At 38.8% G+C, this 13,263-nt stretch overlaps 1 long non-coding RNA gene across 3 annotated transcripts; it reads left to right on the forward strand.

Annotated features, from left to right (window-relative positions):
* Nucleotides 1-1,397: 1,397 nt before the first annotated feature.
* LOC135776989 (uncharacterized) lies at nt 1,398-4,643 on the forward strand. Of its 3 annotated transcripts, none has more exons than XR_010544269.2 (5): nt 1,398-2,257; nt 2,348-3,376; nt 3,467-3,623; nt 3,744-3,836; nt 4,132-4,643. It is a non-coding gene; the product is annotated as an uncharacterized lncRNA (long non-coding RNA). The 3 variants fall into 3 exon arrangements; XR_012335384.1 differs by having other exon boundaries at nt 2,348-2,467; XR_010544268.2 differs by having other exon boundaries at nt 2,348-3,623.
* The last annotated feature ends 8,620 nt before the right edge of the window (nt 4,644-13,263 follow it).

Below are 13,263 nucleotides of genomic sequence, written 5' to 3' on the forward strand. Positions count from 1 at the left end.
TTAAAATTGTTGAAATAAATTGTTTTGTGTATCTTTTTTTTTTACCTAACATTGGTTATTGCTAATGACATACAGAGATATTCATATATACTGTTGGCCTGGACAAACTGAATCTACTTAAAGGGATAGTTTAAAAAAAAATTAGGGAAAAATATTTTGATAGTATTGTGATAAATGATGAAGAAAATATTTTGATAAATGATTGTCATTAAACTTAAAGATGATTTTGAATTACTCTGTCCAACATCTCCGCTTAGTTAACTGAGTTGAAAGATTTTCTATTTTTAATTCATTTATAATTATAATTCTCTTAGTGTTATAAATGGTATTATAACACAAAACTCATGAATAAGTCAGTCATTGAATAAACTTGATTCTCCACTGAAACACACACAAAACTGCGAAAAATACAGTACAATGTGCTGTTTATGTCAATAAACACTGATCACCTGAACGGTGACTTTCATTAACAAAAATGGTAATTTATCATTTAAAACTAAACAACATGAATAATATTAGAGCAAAAAACCTCTATGACATTTTAACAAATATTTAAGTAGTTAAAGTTCTTATTAGTTCTTAATTCTGTAAAAAAGCTTAAATAATCATAATATTCAGGGACAAAGGATTATGGGTATAATATATTTTTAAGTATATGTCCAAAACTCAAAATATTAAGTAATGTTTATATCATTAAGACAATATCCGGGTTAACAGTGTAGCATACTTTGAAAATAAATCAATTCAAGCTACAATTTAAGAGTTTGTAATTTGGCTATACTGATACCAGAGATTTTATTAAAATCAAAGTTTAAAACCTCTCAGAATGTCACCTGAGTAACACTCCCCCAGCTGCTACCCTCATTTGCATTTGTATAGCTCACAGCATGTTCATTTACATGTTAAAGCCTCCCCTAGAATTAGGGGAAGGGGGGACAACTTCAGAGCAAGACCCACGTCAACTTCTGACAACTTATGGCAGTTTTCGGTGTTGGCTGCAAATTGTCATGCGCAGTCGTATACTTGGAGTTTCACAACAATCTACAGTGCCACATTCTGGCGAAAATTCCACTTTTCATGCAGTGGAATTCATGCAGAGCACCTTGAAACAATCAGACAAAAGTCATTGCCTAGTTACTGTGGTGTGAAGAAAAGTTGCATATTGTCAGAAAAAACTGTCATTTTTCAATGTAACCCCTGGATTTCCACCTGATATTGTCCATGACATATTTGAAGGAATTGTGCCAGTTGAAATTGCCCTGTGCCTGTCTGTACTTATCTCCAAGAAGTATTTCACTTTGGATGATCTAAATCAGTCAATACACAACTTTCCTTTTACGTGGACTGACAAAACAAATCTCCCTCATTCTATCCCTCTCAACTTTGCATAAAAAAACCTGTGGGTGGAAATGCTCATGAAAATTGGGCTTTGATAAGATTTTTGCCTCTGTTGATTGGCAGTAAGGTTCCCTATGAGGAACAAGCATGGCAGATCTTGACAGACTTGAAAGATATTGTAGACCTTGTTGTCACTCCAGTTCACACTGAAGATTCTATAGCATATCTTGATTTTAAGATCTCAGAACACAGAGTGAGATTTCAAGAGGTATTTCCAGATTCAACACTTCGGCCAAAGCACCATTACTTGGAGCACTATCCCCAACTTATTCGTCAGTTTGGTCCACTGGTGGCAGTTTGGACGATGCGTTTTGAATCCAAACATAGCTTCTTTAAGAGAGTTGTCAGACACACAAGCTGCTTTAAGAATGTGCTCCAGTCATTGTCAATGAAACATCAATTTCAGATAGCATATTATTTGCATGTGAGCTCTGTCCCCAAACCATCTCTTGAAGTTACAGATGTTTCTACACTACCACTTGATGTTCTAAATGAAAACATTGCACAAGCACTGAAGCAAAAATATGTGCATATTGAGGAGGCATGTTTGTCGAAAAATGTAACATACAATGGCCTAAATTACAAGACTGGAATGATTTTGGCACATGGCTCCCTTGCAGGACTCCCAGAGTTTTGTGAAATTGTCCAAATGGTTGTTGTGCTAGACGGATTATGTTTTATTGTCAGGAAGCTGAAGGCGTGGTACTTTGAACACTACAGATCATTTATTTTGGAAAAGTCTTTGAATTCAGAAGTGTTGCTTGTAGAGCCTCATGAATTAAGGGATGTGTACCCACTTGCAGATTACTGTGTTTCAGGGATGCATCTTACAACAGTTAAGAGATACATACATGGTTAGGTATGTAACCACTTGTATATAAGGAATTTGACTGATGTATTTCACTTTATTTAGTGACTATTATTAATGTTATGTCTTTTCTCTCTTTAGATTGTCACAATGGCTTGCACAAAGAACATAGGGCTTCGAGTACTTTTTGGAAAAGATGATGCACACAAAATGTTCATTCCTAATGGCTTGCCTGCATCCCTGGATGATATGCTTGAGAAAGTAAAGACGACTTTTAATTTGATAGGAAACATAAGGCTGCAGTACTTGGATGCTGATTTTGATGAATTTGTTAATGTAACTGACATTTCTGAAATACAACATCTTGGCACCATAAAGGTAATTCAGCTACAGGATGAAATGTTTCCAGTGCAAGAATTAGGCTCTCCAGCCACCTCAGGATTGACCATGGAGATGGATGACGTTACATCTGCAATACAGAATGCAGCACAGAAAGCCCAAACATTTCCCATCCTGAGTCTGTTTTGTCCAGAACCCATCCATGGCCAACAAATTTCCCAATCCCGTGCTTCTCATATGAGACTTAGCTTCAATTAGAAAGGGGAAATGCTGAATATCAAGCTAATAAGAAGGTGTTGACTGTTGGGTCGAAGATGAAAAATGACATTCTACAAAAAGTGGCAGAACAAATCTACAAATTTAAAGCATATCCATTAGACACTGATTTTAGTGAGGTAGCAGAGGCATTAGTGGAGAGACATCCTTGCCTAAAGGAGCTCGGTTCCTGTTGTGGATCCTATGGATTGAAGCAGAGGCTAAAATTTAAAATGGCCAACTACAGAAAAATGCTGAAATTACATGGTTGTGCCGAAATTAATATTAATTCACTAAAAGCTAGAGGTAATGAAGATGATCACCCATCTAAGAATATTAAAAGACCAAGACGAGCAGAGGCAAACTACTGTCCTTGTCTGCCAGTTGGTGAAACGAGAGAGCCTTGAAAAACTGCGCATAACTCTTTTGAATGAAGCGAAGAAAAAAAACAATGATAAAGTAATTCGTGAAATTTTGGCAAAGACTTTTGCCTATAGGCGTTATGAAATCGTCACAGAACAGCCAAAAATAGCAGATTTTATGAATAGATGGCCTACTCTTTTCCAGGAGAATAAGGTATGTTTTTGGCACGTAAAGCTTATGTTTGATTTTACTGTAATTGCTATGTTGTCTAATGAGAACACACTTTTGTTTTTTATCTTTTAGATCAATGCAGAATTTCTCCGCATCACAACAGTCCCCCTTCAGATTCGATTCTTTGCAGAATTAGACAGACTTTCCACAAATCTTGTAAAAGTTATCAAAGGCAGAGGTGGAGCCATTTCGTTTCAAAACTAGCCAATATGTGTTGGCATTTGATGAGGTACACTAAACTTCACAGTTCAGTTTTTGTTGTATTCACAGCCTGCTTTAGTTTACATTTTTGCTGCACTCCCTTTATTTATTGGTATTTACTGCTGACAAATCTTTAAATAATTTTCAGACTAGTGACATAAATATAAGGAGAGAGTGTATCCTTAGATCCATCATTCTCTACCTTGGTGAGGATGACAAAAACCTGATAAAAGACTACATGGTAAGGACAATTAATATTAATATTGATGATGGCCACTGTTCTGTGCTAATATGGTAACTTGTTTGTAGAGTATTTTAAGCATTTTGGAGACATTTTAAATGTATAACATTTTCTATTAAAGTTACATAATTTTTAAGATGTGCTTTAACATTAGAAATGCTTTAAATGTCGAAGTCCTGTTGTGTAGCTGAAGTGTTTAACCATTTTGTGTGTGTGTGTGTGGCACTGGTTTTGGCAGGTACAACTTTTAATTATTATAATGTGTGGTGTACCCTTTTTTTAATTTCTTTTGCAGGATATACAAGATGAGCAGGAATCAGATGACCTCTCTAAACAGACAATGGCCATCTTTGTGAAACGAAAACCATGTGAGAGACCCTTTGAAATGCCAGATGACGTGGGAATCGTCATAGAAGGAAATGTGGTGTTGAATAATTTAAAATCAGTTGCATCTGCCTTTTCTTTTCTTTTTGGCCTAATGTATTGTTTAAACCTCAGCTACCCACGAGATTTAAAATACACATTTGAGATGATACAAAAGTTTTTATGGACCTTGAAGGTCAGAAAAAGTCCAGCAAGGTGCACAATCTTTATGTGAAGTTGCTACAAACAGAGTAAGCATTTGGGTGGGAGGACAAGTAATTTATTATAATTATTTGGCTGAAATATTTTTGATATCAAGGACCGATGGTTTAACATTATGTAGCATCTACACTGTTTTGGTTTGTCTGAAGTCTTTATTATCCAAGCTTTTCTTCTCTAGGTTGCTGATTAATTTTTATTTGTTGTGACTCAGCAAAGGAAAAAAATGGCATTGATAAATTGCTTATTAAAAACAAGAAGTTATCAGTAACATGAAGTTGTGATTCATTGTGTTTGTCTTACATTATTTTAAATAAAACCAAGTGTTATGAGTATGGTGTCAAAATATAGTTATTAGGAGAGCCGGATCCACCTTTGAGGTTACCATGGTCTGAACCTCTGTTTTTCCAAGGTGTATCACAGAGATTCAGACCATTGGAAGGAAATACTGTATGCAAGAAGATTAATATCCTAGGTTCACCACTGAACACTCTTAAAACAAATTTTGTCTTGTTAAGGGCAACACATCTTTGTGTTATTTTTGGAGGAACAAACTTTGTGTTGTTTTAACGGATCTTGTGTTGTCCCTTTAATTTATTTGAACTCAAAATCCACATGAAATTACACATAATTTGTTAAAATAACACAATGTGTTAAATAGGATAACCCAAAACAATGTGTTAGAATGAACACATCCTTGACTGAAGAACCATCAGAGCCAGCTGCAAATTTCATGTATATTTGTTTTGACGAGATCTGAGGTGCAATTTCTGGGCAATCATCTGGCTCGGGGCCACAGAACCGCATGATCTCTGCAAATACACACAAAAATTGCAGTTGGCTTAGATGTTTCTTCAGTGGTGAACCTAGGATATTAGTTGTCTTGCATATATCTAATTGCCATTGGCAGTCTTTGGTCTAATAGAATGTAATATTTGTTTGACATCAGTCATAATTATTTGTCTGCAGAGTTTAATCATTTTATCCATGCACTATAGCTATATATTTTCACTTCAATGTTAGCTTGGAGCACTGCCTGTGTACTTTTGATTGAATCTTTTTCCCTGTTACAAACTTTTTATATTTTTCAATAAAATGTTTTGTATCACATTTAATTTTAGTAAAAACATAAAGATAATCCGATTACATGCCCTTTAAAACATATAAATGCATTAACAATAAAATGAAAAAGCAGGATTGTGTTTTATCATATTTTGCTTTAGTGTAAATGTAAAATAAAGGTAATCCTGGATTGTATTGAAGTTGAACTTGCTATTAAGTGTTGTGATATTCAGGGAATATCAGGGTTCTATTTAACTGTAAGTACATGTAAACCGAGCACCAATGATAAACTTTATTGCATGACATGCCCCCTACCTTTCGCCCCCCCCATTCCGACCTGCAGCAAACCATAATTGAGTGCGACTGCCTCCTGCGCTAACTGCCAGGGCACAGCTGACCCTACTCAGGTAATCAGGCAGAGAGCGATATAAAGGCCACAAGAAGCAGCAGGGACTGTTTACACGAGACAAGTTTCAACTGGAATCTGAAACAGTTATATTTTTTTTATAGAAAACAAGGTTGTGAAAACGGGTTTTAATGTAAAGGTTTTAAAAAAATATGTTGCTAACTTGCTATGCGCTGAGTGTAGACTACAAAAATGAATCTGTGAAAACTGTGACGGTGTGGGTGCGCTTGTTCGTGTTGACTGTGTTTGTATGCAGATTAAATGAGGCGTGCAGTCCATACTGTAGCTTGTAAGCACTAACGACGGGTCTGGCATACATCGTACAATGATAGTCGTTTTCGCGGATCCGTGTGATCAGATTTTTTGTCTATACGAAGAAAAATTTTTTAGTACATTGGTGTCGTATGAACGTATCAGTAAAATAACCTGTCTAATGTGTGTTCCCCTTTTCATAGGAAGCGACTTAATGCTGCGTTCCAGGCATGTTTTTGAACACGTGAACTACGACTTCAAAACCACGACTCACGACTCTGAACTGGGAGTATGCGTTCCAGGCAGCCTGTAACCCGTGTTTTTACAACCTTCTACCTGTGAAAGTGCACTGGAACGACAGTCAAATCCGTGACTTCTGTGGTGTTTAACCCACTTTAACAGAACACACTGCACGCTATGTACAACTCACATCATAACTTTATTCTTCTCTTCACATTCATTCAACACAATTGCTCACTAGAGCCCCTAGTGGTGCAGTTCCACATTAATGTGTTATATAGCACTTACTATGAATTGAACATTAAATATTGTATGCTTCTTAACACAACACAACATCTCCCCCGTTACCCAAACAGAATTACTACTCTTTTAAGATGTTACCTTAGTCAAGTTATTAACTTAAACAACAACTTATCTCAAACCATATTCAAATGGCCTCATATGCATTTAAGCAACAGTCTATTCCAAATAGGCAATTCAACGGAACATAATGAAAGAATCTAGCACATTGCTTTTAACATAAAACAGAATAACATTCATGAAACATTTCAGGATTCAGAGTATTTTCACATTTTTTTTTTTTTAAATAGGGCAGCGATCCGCCTACACCCTTTACATATCTTCTTGATCTGACTTATTAGTTTCTCTTCAGACACATTACTCCAACACATAGTCTTGAGTCCACAAAGGTGGGCGTCTCTGTCTCAAGCCCCTATCCGAACTCAGTGAAGCAGTGTTCTCCGTTGTACAGCCTCTTTCAAGTATTTCATCCTGTGCAGAGTTTTCCTCTCTTTCTGGACATAGTGAAAGACGTGCTGAATTCCATCGCTTTCCATCACTTAAGATGAAAGAACTCAGACCTGTTTGCTGTTGTACAGACAACGGATCAGTAAACTGGGCTTCTCCTTTTTTTACATGAAAAGGCTTTCTCACTCTCACCTTATCACCAACTGAAACATTAAGAAATTTTGATCCTCTTTTCCGATCAGTGTATCGTTTACTTTTGTTCTGTGTTTGTGTCACACGAGCTCTGACCTGAGCAAATTGATCAGGGGTATCCTTAGGCAAAAGAACATTCAACTTTGTTCTCATGGGTCGGCCTCTCAAGAGCAGAAAAGGGGTCTCACCCGTTGTAGCATGGGGTGTCGCTCGATAGCTCTTCAGCATGGTCAGGACTGCAGATTTCCAGGGCTTACGCGCCACTTCAGCTGCTTGGAGACACTCTTTCAGCACCCTGTTGAACCTTTCAACGGCTCCATTAGCCTGAGGATGATAAACACTGGTCTTTATGTGCTTTATTCCCTGTGTTTTCACAAAATCCGCAAATTCAGACGAAGTGAACTGTGGTCCATTGTCCGTCGTGATGGTGCAGGGGTTTCCTTCTCGAGCAAAGACAGTGGTCAGAAATTTCAGAACAGTTTCTGTTGTAACCGAAGAAGCAAAACCAACTTCTGGCCATTTGCTGAAATAGTCAATCAGTGTTATTGCAAACTTACAATCAACAGCTCCCTTCTCGAAAGGTCCTACTATATCAATAGCAACATGTTGAAATGGGGCTTTTGGGAACTCCACTGGCTGCATTGGAGCTGGAAATGTTTTGGCCGATTTATCACTGGCCTGGCAGGTCACACATGAAGACAGTATAGTGTGAACAAGATCGTCCATTCGCGGCCACCAATACAGCTCTCTCAGACGCTGTTTGGTACGAACCAGCCCCTGATGTCCCTCGTGCACCAAGTGGGTGAGGCGTTCCCGCAGTGCAATAGGAACAATCAAACGATTCCCTCTGAAAATCAATGGACATTCAACCGCCAATTCATTTCTGATTGGGAAGTAAGGACGTAAATCACTAGAGACAGACTTTTGCATTTTAGGCCAACCTGTTTGAATTGTCTGACGTAACTGAGACAGTTCTGGACAGTCCTCGCATTCAGCTTTGAAGTCCACTAGCGGCAAGGCAGTCAGAAAGGGCTGAATTTCTGCGATTTCAGAAATCAAATCCTGTTCAATGGATACAGTGGTGTCTGTGTGGCTCAATGGCATGCGGGACAGACAATCCGCCACACAATTTTTACTACCTGGACGGTACTGTACATCATACTGGAAGCATAGAAGCCTAGCAGACCAACGAGCAACCCTCATGCCTGCTCTATTCATGCCCTTTGTGGAGAGAAGAGTGGTCAGGGCCTGATGATCAGTTCTTAGAGTGAAACGATGTCCCCACACATACGTTCTCCACTTTTCTACCGCCCAAACACATGCAAGCGCCTCCTTCTCCACAGTAGAATATTTCCGTTCCGCCGTTGATAGCGTCCTGGACGCAAAAGCTACCACACGTTCGACACCATCAGGATGTAGCTGTGTCAGAACAGCACCAAGGCCGTAATCTGAGGCGTCTGTAGTAATGAATGTGGAAAGGGAAGGATCATAAATAGAAAGAACAGGGCTCTCCAGCAGCATTCTCTTAAGCATTTCAAAGCTTTCAACAGTCTCTTTACTCCACTGTAGTGGCGTTTTTGCATCAGCTCTAAGCATCTGTCTCAGTGGCTCAACCACAGTAGCGTAGTTTGGAAGGAATTTGTTGAACCATGACGTGAGCCCTAGGAACGAACGTAGCGCTACCATATCCGTAGGTCGAGGTGCTTCAGAAATGGCAGTGAGGTGGTCTGGGCTGGGACGTAGTCCTTCTTTAGAAATGATGTGACCAAGGAATGGAATGCTTGTTTGGTTGAAAGAGCTTTTATCAAAGTTAATCTGCAAGCCAGCCTCATCTAGCCTTTGACGGACATCTTGGAGGTGCTTATCATGGGCCTCCTGAGAATTACCATACACTATGATGTCGTCCAAGTAATTCTTTACACCTTCCAGCTCCTTTAGGATCGTTTGCATCATTTTTTGGAAGGCTGATGGCGCTGAAGCTAATCCAAATGGGACCCGTGTGAAACGGAAAAGGCCTTCGTGCGTTATGAACGCTGTCAGGTTACGACTGTCAGGATGGAGAGGCAGCTGGTGGTAAGCAGAGCTAAGGTCAATTTGACTGTAATGTGAAGCACCTGCAAGTTCTGTAAATAAATCATCCATGTGGGGTAATGGGTAGCAATCCATTATCACACTTTTATTGGGTTCACGAAGGTCCACACAAAGTCTAATGTGTCCATCACACTTACGTACCACAACCAACGGACTAACCCATTCTGAAGCATCAACTGGTTCGATTACGCCCGCTGTGAGGAGACGATTAAGCTCAGTGGACACCTCCTTGCGGATGCTGAGAGGTAAGCGTCTCAATTTTTGACGTACTGGTGTCACTGTTGAATTAACTTGCACTTTGTGGATAAATCCTTTCACACAGCCCAGGTGAGTAGCAGATACAGGTGAAACTTTGTACACAGGACTTGTAGAATGCTGAGTCATATGAAGAGGTGCAGCTGAGATTTCACATTCATTGTCTATGTGTTTTACTTTCCCACTTACAATGTTCAGGTTTAGCAGTCTTATTAAATCCAACCCTAACAAGGGAGATCCTGCAGTCACTACATAAAAAGTAGCTGGAACTACATTGTCATTTTCTGAAACACCCACTAATGCTGATAAGCAGCCAATGACTGGTAGGTTCTCTTTTGCATAAGTGACTAGTTTAATTTTTGGCTTACTCAGTGTGCATTGTGAGAAGTGTTTCTTATACAGGTCTTCTGGAAGTATGGAAACAGATGCACCCGTATCTACAACCAGTTGTAACTTATGTTTATGACCTCTTGGTACTTCAACGTTCACTTCACAGGTGATCTTATCATCGGTTGTAACCGATTTTTGTACGTTATCCACACAGAGCACAGTCACATCTGGAACTACCACTTCTCTTACCTCACTCACTGCTGCTTTACACACTTTAGCAAAGTGTCCTCTTTTTCCACAATGTCTGCATGTCACTTTAGCAGCAGGGCAGTTTTTATCATTTGCCAGATGTTTGTCCGATCCGCATCTGAAGCAATGTCGACCGGCCGTTGTTTGTTTTCGATCCTCCGATCGTCTCTGAGCAACATGTGTCTGCTTAGTTGAACGTGCGCCCTTTCCTCCTTTGCCATACTTAGTATGCATACTAATAGCCTGTACCGACTTCATGGCAGTAGTAGTGGAATTACAGAGCAATGACGAATTTTTAACCGCAGCTTCCACTTGACATGCGATTGTAATCGCCTTCTCCAGCGTGAGGTCGTCCTCTAATAGTAATTTGTCCCTTACTGCAGTCAACGTCGCATTTGCGATCAACTGATCACGGAGCATTTCACTCTCCATTTCCCCGAATGCACATGGGGCAGCTAACGCTCGTAAAGCGGCAACGTATTGCGTAACAGTTTCATCCGCTCTTTGCACACGTTGTCTGAATGTGTGTCGGCATGCAACCACGTTAACTTTAGGCACAAAGTGTTTCTGAAGTGCAGCCGTCGCTTCATCAAAAGTAGTACCTTGGTCTGGCAGAGTATAAAACAGGCGCTGGCCTTCCGTCCCCAAGCAATGCAGCAAGACCGCTCGTCTGCGTGCCTCCGGCCATGCATCCCCGGTTGCCTGGATGACTATCATGTAGTTTTGAAAGATTTTCCGCCATATTTCAAACGGAATCGGTGGCTCCCCACTAACAGGAAGAAACGGGGGCGGGCTCGGCACTGAAGCGCTCATCCTCGTCGCCAATTTGTGGTGTTTAACCCACTTTAACAGAACACACTGCACGCTATGTACAACTCACATCATAACTTTATTCTTCTCTTCACATTCATTCAACACAATTGCTCACTAGAGCCCCTAGTGGTGCAGTTCCACATTAATGTGTTATATAGCACTTACTATGAATTGAACATTAAATATTGTATGCTTCTTAACACAACACAACAACTTCCTACCCGTGAACTCGTATTAGATTGTTGTACTCCCAGTTCAGAGTCCTGAGTCGTGGTTTTGAAGTCATGATTTACGGGTTACAGGTTGCCTGGAACACAGCATAAGACCCAGGCTGAGCTGACATAACTATCCAGTACTGCACGAAGCAAGCGATTCCCCGAATTCACCAGGATGCCCAAAATCACGAGGCACCCACAAAGCCCAGGAGGACATATCAGCCCCTCACTGCCCCCCATTCCCTTCACTATTGTTAATAAAATGCCCCACTTGGGCATTTAAGCATCTGTCTGTGTCCTGCCTCCTTACTGCCCTGCTAAAATAAAAACTGATTAAAGTGCTTTTTAAAGAATGTATTGGAAGCTGTAAATGAGATTTCACTTTGTAACATAATTTCTGTACTAAAGTAAAAATTATTTTTATGCTATGCATAACGTTACATTAGCGTGAAAACATATTTTAATTTTATTAAATAAATTACCTTGCATCAAAGTAAAATATTGATTTGAGGTTATGCTACATATGATGTTACAAAAATGAAACTATATTTTGATTTTATAAAAGAAATTACCTTACATGGAAGTAAAAACGTGATTTGAAGTTATGCTACACATGAAGTTACATCAAAATGAAACTGTATTTTGACCTTATACAAGAAATTACCTTATATGAAAGTAAAAACTTGATTTGAAGTTAAGCAACACATGAATTTGCATCAAAATGAAACAGGATATTTGCATTATAAAATAAATGACCTTACATCAAAGAAAAAAGATAATTTCAAGTTATGCTACATATGAAGTAACAACAAAATGAAACTATATTTTGACCTTATAAAATAAATTACTTTACATCAAAGTGAAAACATGTTTTGAAGTTATGCTACACATGAAATTACATTAAAGTCACACTGATATTTGCCTCTATACAACACATGAGGTCACATCAATGCAAAATTGGGATTGCAGGTAATACAAAATATGAAGTGACAGCAGACTTAAATTTAGATTTCAACTAATATAACATACATATTTACATCAAAGTGGAAATAAAGTTTCAATGTGTTAGACAAAATAGGTAATGTCAAACTTGCAATCTGATTTAAAATCGCAGGACAAACAAAGTTACAGCCAATGACAGTTTTGCCTTAGTAAAACCTTGGCATTTCGGGTTGGTTGAATTGAGTTATTCTCAGTCATCTAAAATGAGATATTAACTTCAACAAACTCAGTTAATGCAGATGTTACCAAATGAAGTACAATTTCTAAGTTGATCTGACAAAACATTTTTTACAGTGCATGATCATCTGCAGTTAGGCGGGAATGGCTAAAATAGATTAAATAACCTTATAGCATTTCTTCTCGTCTCATTTTGGTCAACGAAATTGAAGAGACATTCTAAAGGTGCAAAAGAGGATGTTTGTTTTATACATTTTTGCAATATTACTTGAAACTGTCTTTACTAAATGATAAAAGACAATTTATTAGCTGCACTGAAAGTAATAATATTAATATACGTCATCTGTGCACATGATAGGACCTTAAAAACATCAGCCAATTGCTCATGCGGTCATCGCATAAGCGATTGGCCCTCTGGCTTGTCAATCACTGCCATTACGATCCTTGTGAGAGACGTGTGCGCTCCAGTAACTAAACACAGGCGACGCATGTGCATAGCGCATGAAACTCCGTCTTAAGTTTCGTTTTGTTTTCATTGTCGATCCTGCTTTCCTCATCGAATTTGCACCACGGTAGAGAAGAAACTCAAAGGAGGACGCAAAAGAAAGACTTTTTTAAGCTGCTGGGAATAGGAGAAAATTGTCAGAAGAACGTAATGTAAACAGAGTCGTTATTGGAGAAACATTTCAACGCTGAAGAGCAATGAAAGAACAGAGAGGTGTCAAGACAGATGCGCAATTCGCAAAATTCTTCCCGACAGGTAACAGTGATTATTCTTTCTTTGGGGAATAATTATTGTTGTACTGTTATTCAA

The sequence above is a fragment of the Paramisgurnus dabryanus genome, chromosome 18 (genome assembly GCF_030506205.2).
Source record: "Paramisgurnus dabryanus chromosome 18, PD_genome_1.1, whole genome shotgun sequence".
In the NCBI taxonomy this organism is placed as follows: Eukaryota; Metazoa; Chordata; class Actinopteri; order Cypriniformes; family Cobitidae; genus Paramisgurnus; species Paramisgurnus dabryanus.